Source organism: Dermacentor albipictus, chromosome 2 (assembly GCF_038994185.2).
Source record: "Dermacentor albipictus isolate Rhodes 1998 colony chromosome 2, USDA_Dalb.pri_finalv2, whole genome shotgun sequence".
In the NCBI taxonomy this organism is placed as follows: Eukaryota; Metazoa; Arthropoda; class Arachnida; order Ixodida; family Ixodidae; genus Dermacentor; species Dermacentor albipictus.
The window spans coordinates 99684310-99692174 of NC_091822.1; the positions used below are offsets into that span (position 1 = coordinate 99684310).

The 7865-nt window shown below is 47.9% G+C and overlaps 1 long non-coding RNA gene across 1 annotated transcript in view; it reads right to left on the bottom strand.

Annotated features, from left to right (window-relative positions):
- Positions 1-7458, bottom strand: part of LOC135915919 (uncharacterized) — a 28092-nt gene extending 20634 nt beyond the window's left edge. Inside the window, exon 1 of the long non-coding RNA XR_010568784.1 lies at positions 6198-7458. This is a non-coding gene — a long non-coding RNA (uncharacterized lncRNA). The remainder of the gene's footprint in view (positions 1-6197) is intronic.
- Between the last annotated feature and the right edge of the window lie 407 nt (positions 7459-7865).

Sequence of the window (7865 nt, forward strand, 5' to 3'; positions counted from 1 at the left end):
GCGGCAACCGAGCAAAGTGAGCTAGGTGCTGTGTATCGCTTCAACGCAAAGGCAGCTGTGAGAACACAGCACAGGCAAAGCTACGAGGCGTCGGTGCAACTAGACTGTGCGCTCATAGCTGATTGCTTTCAAGATGAAGCGCGCGCAGCCCAAGTACAACGCCCCCGCGCCATCGATCCTTCCTCCGGTGCCGTGGTACAATGCGCGTGGCGCAACACGGGGCGCTTCGTGCCCTTGCGCACGCGAGATTGAGCCGCCATCGCCGGCTCACCGTCGCATGCTTTCACTCGCACACACAGCGCACGGCGCGTGAGAACGGCCTCACCACGAGACGAACACAGTACGCATCCGTGGCAAAGGACGCCACTAGCAACGGCCAGGGGAGGTCAACCCAGCGCGCATCCGCCTACCTTCCTCCTCCACGACGCTTCGCCTGGTTTCTCCGTCTCGACTTCGCTCAACGTTACCTACACATTCCTCTAGGTGGCGGTACATTGTCAAGAAATGGAGACGTACAAAAGCACAGTAAGCAAGAGGGGATCAGAAAATTTGGGTGTGGGGGTTCATAGTGTTCATTTTTTTATTGTTTAACTTAGGTAGGACATTAAGCAGTATAATAGAAAGAGCTTGGTGGCCCAACTCACCGCCCTGTTCCGAAGGGGAGGTTCATAACATCCATCCATCCATCCTGAGCGCGCTCCTTCGTATTATCCCCAGCGCGCGATTTTTAACCCTTTAAGGCGCCTTGTACACAATTGTGTACATTGTACTTCTGGTGTTTTTTTTCGCATTTAGGGCGCGCAATTTTCTATTAGGTTGGCTTTAGCACATTCCCAGACTTTAAACTGACAACCATGTGCATTTTGGGCACCATCTGTCGCATTTCGGTGAAGATGTTCATATCAAAACAAGAAATGGCGGACGCCGGAGCAGCAAAGAGCGGTGAGTCAAGTTCTTATTTTTTTAGAGCCACTTTTTTTTATTGTGGCAAGCGAAAAAAAATTAGACGCGCTTGTGCATCATATGAAGTACCGAGGAGTGATAATTTTATCCTTTCTGAGGAGATGACCGAACGCTAACGCTCGCACGCGCATGTGTACACGATTGTGTACAAAGCGCCGTGGTCGCTGCAGAAATGAAGAACGCTGAGAGTTGCTTTGATTTTCTTTCCAGGTTTTTTGGCCATTCGTCGTTCTTTCTACAATGCAAACAAGTATAAGAAAACCCAAAAGACAGCTGAAAGGCTTTTGGAGCTCATTGCTGATAAATGTTTCAGACGTTGGGGAAAGTGACGAAGAAGAAGCCACGTGCGAAGCGACCGACGCCTGCGTTGCAGCTGCGTTCACCAACCTCACAGAAGAGGAAGACGCTGCTGCAGGGGAAACGCAAGCTGAAGAAGTGGACACAGAGTGTTTTTTTCCTTTTGTGAACCTGGGTATCTGCAATTCTTGGCTGGACTACCACCGTGACAGTCAAACGCTGCCTGGAGCTAAACTCCTATATTTGATGAATTTTCGCTTGCTTGCAAGCTGCCGAAGCATTAATTAAATCGGTACTACCCGAGAAAATGCGTGGAAGGCCTTCTCTTGCAGAGATCCAAGCACCACAACCAAAGATATGGCAAAAAAGCAAGAATATCGCGTCCTTGCGCCGACGCGCACTACGACTCCTTTGACCATTGGTCCGAATCCCGCGAACAGAACGTGCGAATTAGGTGCAAGCTCGAGAATTGCACATGAGGCACCCGGATATTCTGCATGAAATGCGCCGTGCAACTGTGCCTGACGAAAGAGAGCAATTGCTTCCTCGCATTCCACACGTGAATTTTGTGACCACCGAGGCGCTGTGTACACAATTGTGTACGATGTTGCAAATAATAAAGTTTCATAATAACTTTCAAGAATTCGATGGTTTTGTGTTTCTTAGGTCCCAAAAAGAATGTTTATATATAGAAAGATTTTTTTCTATGCATAATTGCAAGTGGCGCCTGAAAGGGTTAAGCATGAAATCCTCCAGTGACTTTGATACAAAGCCAGGACGGTTATCCTGGCACTTACAAAGGAACATCCGGGCCAGTTGAGAGAACAAAGGTAGATTATCTACGCGACCAGCCAAGCCCGCATTACATACGCTAGTTACATCCAAAACAAGTTCCAAAAAATATTGCTTCCGAGTTCTTCCTCATGTTTGTTCAGAATATTAGTCAAGCTGTAACTTCTAGAACGCTGGAGCTTTATTTGTCATTTCCAATAGCGGCGTTCAAAAGGCAGACACAGGGCATTGCGCTGAAGTTTTATTTATCATTTACAATAGCGACGTTCAAAAGGTAGATACAGGGCACTACTCTTCTTTATTGCCTCAGGTTCAGTTTATTGTTCCTTCAAGATACATAGTTGGGCGAGGCTCCCAGAGTCAAACAACAGCAGTGGGACCCTCGGTTAACAAGAAGATTGGAACAAAATTATTTAATACAGCAATGTAAAGTTACGCAAGCAACAAGTAAATGAAAAGGGAACGGAGTAGTGGAAAGGAATAAATCCGATTTCGATCTAATCAGGGGCACACGTAAACTAGAAAATTCTCACATAATGATTCAAAATAATGTAAACCTATTTAGCAAATGAAGTACACACTTTATATACAAAGTAAATTAATCAGAACAATTAGTTATACAAAATGAAATATTTAAGTTCATATTTGAATGTATGCAAAGAAGTTGACTTATGGGCAGGGGGTAAGTCATTCCACAGTTTAATCGCTGAGGAAGAGGGTGTCTTTTTGAAATATCTAGTGTTGCATTTAGGTAATAGAAAGTTGGGATAGTCGGCCAACCTAGTACTGTTGGTATTTGTGAGCAACATAGAGTCTATTAATTCACACGCGAGCTGTTAAGTAATTTAAATCGAGTGATAAGCATATGAAATTTAAACAAGCCAGATAAAGGAGGAATGAAGTTAGCCTGAATGAGCAGATATGCATTAGAGTAAAGATAACTGTTGGTTATAATGCGAACGACCTGGTTCTGAATATGCTGTATGGATGAAAGGTAACAGTTATATGCCTTTCCCCACGAAGTAATGCCATATGTGATGTGACTATTTATGAAGACATAGTATACTGAATATAAGGCGTGAACGGAAAAAAAAATAGATGAGATTTATTAAGAGCTCCTATACGAAAAGCAGCTTTTTGATAAACATAAGCTACATGATTAGTAAACTTCAAGTTAGGGTCTAATTTTATGCGAATGAAGGTTAGACAATCAACCACTGGGATTAAATGATAGTGTATGAATACTATGAAAAATTATGAACAAAGCTGGAAGTGGGTTCAAAATTAGGTTGTTTATACAACACCGTTCAATAGCTTTGGTCAATTCGTTGTTCAGCTTAGCGATTAACGTTTTTACCTAATTAAATGACACCAAAATTATGGTATTATCAGCGTAAAGGACAACTTTGTGAAGATTAATGCAATGAGGTAAGTCATTATGGTAGATACAAAACAATAAAGGCCCAAATATTGAGCCATGCTGTACTACCCTAAAGTATGAATAAACGCCAACTATGCAGACTGATTCTTCGCGATGAAATAGGTTTTTTTCAAAGTTCAATGTGAACGAGCTATACGCAATGATTCTAGTTTTACAAATAAAATAATATAATTGTCATCGTTTGGCGCTGAGTGGTCTTTCCAACGCCAGCGGTACGCGAGTTTAGCGGCGCGTCCGCAGCGTCCGGCAGAGTCCAAGCCGCTAGCGTCTGGCATACCGCGGTTAGCCGTTTGACCAAGACGATACTTGAAATGAGGCTGTGTCTATGACGGGAAACTGCTGCGTCCATATGGACCAGTGCACAATATGGCGTGGTGCGGTGTGATGTGATGGGTTGTGCCATTGCGAACATGCACTAAGCCCATTTTAAGAATGTGGCGTGGAGGAAGAATATTTAGGAGTTCAAACTCTCGTCAGCACGGGCGCGCCCGGGTGACCAGATAAAGCCACAAAAAGCGCAAACGCCGACGGGGGCGCATGCAGTGGCGGCACCGTGCGGCGCGTCATGCAAGCCGTAGCGAAGTAAATAGCAGACGCCCGGGCTGGCAGCTCGGGAGCGCTCTGTTCGGCGGTACCCGTGTATTCCGCTCAAAGCAGACGACAAGAAGACGACACGGACGTTCGTGGAGCGAACGTCCGTGTCGCCGTAACGTTGCGTATGCGCGCCGTAGAGTCAAACAGCAACAGTTCTTGTCGGTGCTTGTTAGGCGGCCGCAATACTAACAGCGTTGCTATGCGCGAATGCCCTTTTTCGGAATTTGCTAGCCAAAGATAGGATGCAGGTGATTCTTTCGAAACTGCAAAAGCAGGTACAACTCTTGGAGGAAAAGGGGAGCATGTTCAAAGGTATGAATGATCCTGAACGAGTGCAAGCATGGGCTGCGGCGATGCCTGGGGACGGCCGTCAGCTCACATTAAAAGATATCTGCGAGAAGCACTTCACGAGGAAAATGTTGAGGCAGGATAAATACTCAGTATTTATCCTGTCAGTAGCCCTGAGTAGAACTTGTGCCAGGAGCGCGGCCGATCACAAGCTACACACGCGACTGGTTGCCTGGGCACCTGAAACGGCTGTAATTGTTTTCTCGGCCGCCAGGTACCACCAGTGCGATAGCTGCTTCGCGGACTTGTGACCTTTTCTGGTCGCCGCCGACAGCGATGTTTCCACTCCTAAATGTTTCTTGCTCGATGGATTGTGGCTAGTATAATCTCCAACTAATCGTCTTCTCCGGTAGCCATTTCAGGCTTACATCTACTCTCAATTACGGGAAGCAAGCTGTTATATTGTTAGACAAAACAGAGTACAAAGAAATATTATGTAGTATGAGCTCCCAAGGTCTAGGACTTTAATGCGACCGTAAAAGACTGTATACATGAGATTGTAGTAAAAATATAAACAACGGTTGCGACAATTGTTGCAAAAAAAAATTATAAAGTAGCAAACATAGTATTGGTTTAGGCCAGTAGAAATACAATAATATCGGCGAGAAATACGCAAGTACAGGGGATTTCTGTTAATATGCACAGCATACAAAAATACATAACAGACTTGAATTTTTTTTTCGTTTCACCTCCAGGCGCCTTCCTAGTTCACTTGCTTCGCGGTCTTAAACGTCATCGATTTGAAGAGCTTGCCAGTTGCGCGTGCACATACATTGACGTGCCTGTACCGCATTTGGAGCGTTCAAACGTGCAACGCGCCACTCGGTATCGCTACACGTAGTCTCACAGTAGCAATCTACCAGAAGCATTTTGAAGCATTCTTGAACAGTTCCAGAAACTTTTTTTACCAAGAGAACAAATCTATGAAGCCTGTCTATACCGTTGCTGGCTCACAACCACGTATTACCATGACGTGAACGTCAAGACCAATCTCCCGGTCTGGCCCTCCCACTTTTCTCTACCGCATGCCCAAAACATCGGACGCTAAGTTATGCTTCCTACAGGGCTGTAGAAAAGAGCGCATCATCTTCTCTTCAATCGCTGTACTTCTCAAAACATCAAGATCATCTTCCAACAAGAAGTGGCACGTGCTATTTGGATGTATATGTTTGAAATAAAATACTTTTCAATTCGGTCAGAGAGAGCCGCTTGCTAAAACAGCATGTAAAACAGCAGTCGTCCACTAAACGGCGCCTGTATAGGGAGCACAAGCATAGAAAGTTGAGGCAAGCGACAGATCCCCAGCCATCTACAAGAAGAGTGGCTGGCGCGAGCGGCGCCGGGCATTCTCGGGTAACACGAGTTGGAGAGGGGGGGAGGGGATTTTTTCACCCTCCTGCACGAAACAATTTCTCCAACACAAACAAGCCCACTACGAATAGATGGGGAGCACATCTGTAAAAGGAGAGCACCGGATCCCCGCCCCCTACCTGCAGCATAAACACGCAAACCTTCTATTGCGTGAGCAAATCGAACTTGAAAATTTGGTGATGTCATTTCGGTACCTATAGTGCCTATACCTGGTCGGCAGCACGCACAATACGCTTCACGTAACTCACTGCGGCTGCATCTCTCATACACCGTATACCCGATGTTTTTCTAGGAGCCATTCCTAACTCACATTTAGTGTGCCGTATCTAAACGGTGCTTCAGGAGCCTTCTTCGCAATGGGGAAGAGGTGAGTCAGGAGCATGGCGCTTACCTTTCGATTCCACGGTGCAGTGATAGACGCCTCCTGGCCCACACGGCGGGCTGTACTCGCCGCGCTGCAAAAATGGCTCGACGACAGCGCTCGTGTTCCTGGTCCAATTAGCCATTGCCCTGACGCAGACGCGCGTGCGTGGTGCATTAGCAGGCGGTCCCTCCATGCTGAACGCGCCGGCCGTGTCTCCTTGGCCTCCTTGACTTGCTGGGGTCTTTTAACGGCTAAACCGACGCGGTGGCGTTCTGTGCATGAGACGTCGCTATCCTTCTAGAGGAAACGCCACTGGCGTTCCGCGGAGGAGTCCAGCGAAAGACTATGCTGTTCCTTGCAGGAGAAGCGGTCAGCATCCAAGTCGCAACGTGCGTTCCAAGGGACGCTTCCAGCGCCCCGATCCCCGTCCGCTGCCGTTGCAGAAGTTCCGAATACAGTACGGCCCTGCCTTTCGCTGGGTCGTCTGTTACTTCGGCAAGTTATGATGAAGGTTGCAGTGGTCTATCCTCAGGCGCTCTACCTAAGCTTGCTGAAGTTTAGGCCTCGCATTCCAGTCCACTCGTGGCCGCATCTCGGCTACCTGCCTTGGCGAGGTTCTCCGCCTCGCTCACGTTCATTATGCGCGTCGTTGTGTCCTCGCTCTCCGCTGATCTTTTCACTGCGGGCAAAGAACGGGCGCCTTTGGAGCCAACGTTTCCGAAACGCCGGTAGCATGAGCACTTAGGTACCTTGCATTCGCAGCGGACATGCCTCGAAGCATGGCAGCGTCTTCAAGTCATTTAACCGCTTCATGGGATCTCGGCTGCTTAGGGTCACTGTCCACACACGTGTTTAATCCGGTCGGCGTCTGAGGCCACAACTGCAGGGACTAGCCGTTCACTCCGAAGAATTTCCACGCTGCGGGTTCGCGCTCGAAAATCTCCGTGCAAGATTACTCTATTCAAAGCTTGGCAAATCTGGCAGGATAATTTGAACATCGTTGACTGTTAAAGCCACTATCATGTTACTGTGGTAACAAAGGTGCGCCTTCGCCGCTTCCATGGTGCCTTTTATCCCTGCGACCGACGCGTGGGATAGCTAATGAAGGTAGAGAGAGAGTGACTGAGAAAAGGAAGAAGCGCTTTTTTCTCCAACCCTTGAGGGAGCACGACTTAGCGTCTGAAGCTGCTTTGTGTCGCAACCCAAAGAGGTTTAAAGCCTTCTTGCCGCAACTGTTCGCATACATATCTCGTGCCAATGAGAGACAGTTGGCGCGCTGGTCAAGTATGATCAAATTAAGAGCGTCATGCAAGTGAATGAATGAAACCGCGTTAATTCCACATTAGAATGCGCCGAGGGCGCTGCGGTGGAAAGGGAGGGGTATTATTGCAAAAGGGGAAGGGTCAGGCAGCGTCCGTTTTACTAACGAACGCCCTGGAGGCAGCTGAGTTGGGGCCGCATGGCTGTTGTGGCTGTCGCGGAGCCGATCGCCGACCGGTGGTGCCGCCAGGTCCTGGAGGAACAACAGCAGTGCTCGCCAGAGCTCGGTGGCATGGTCCGGAGGTGTAGTATCCGGGCACGCCCAATTCCGGAGAGAAGGCCAAGGTCCCCGCTTTATGGGGGTCAGGGCGCGAAGCCTAGGTGGGATGTAGAGGGGGCACTACCAACACAGGTGGTTAAGATCAGCGCGACATT